The sequence below is a fragment of the Fonticula alba genome, assembly GCF_000388065.1.
Source record: "Fonticula alba strain ATCC 38817 unplaced genomic scaffold supercont2.4, whole genome shotgun sequence".
Taxonomy (NCBI): domain Eukaryota; order Rotosphaerida; family Fonticulaceae; genus Fonticula; species Fonticula alba.
Window position 1 is genome coordinate 1,055,502 of NW_009242974.1, and position 398 is coordinate 1,055,899.

A 398-nucleotide genomic window follows, 5' to 3' on the forward strand; every position below is an offset into this window, starting at 1 on the left:
CCCTATTTCTTTTCTCTCTCTCTCTCTCTCTCTCCCGCTTTCTCTCTCTCTCTCTCTCCCGCTTTCTGGGGGGCAGGGCTGGAGAAGGCTAGCGCGGGCTCGCAAGCCCCTCCTGTTCGAACTCGCTCCCGAAGAAGGGCAGAGGACTCGCCGGGGGGGGGAGGGGGCGGGAGAGTGTCGGGTGCGGGTCAGGGAGCCGGGCGGGGTCTGTGCCAACGCAGCCCCCCTGGCGCCTGGACTTCGTATTGTTGTTCTTTCCCGCCGCGGGTCCGCAGGAAAATCACACAACGCGGCCACCGAGGGGGGGGGGGGGGGGGGGGGGGGGGGGGGGGAACAGAACACAAGAACGACGGCCCCCCCCGGGGGTGCAGCCGAGAGTGGAGGATTGTACTTCAGGC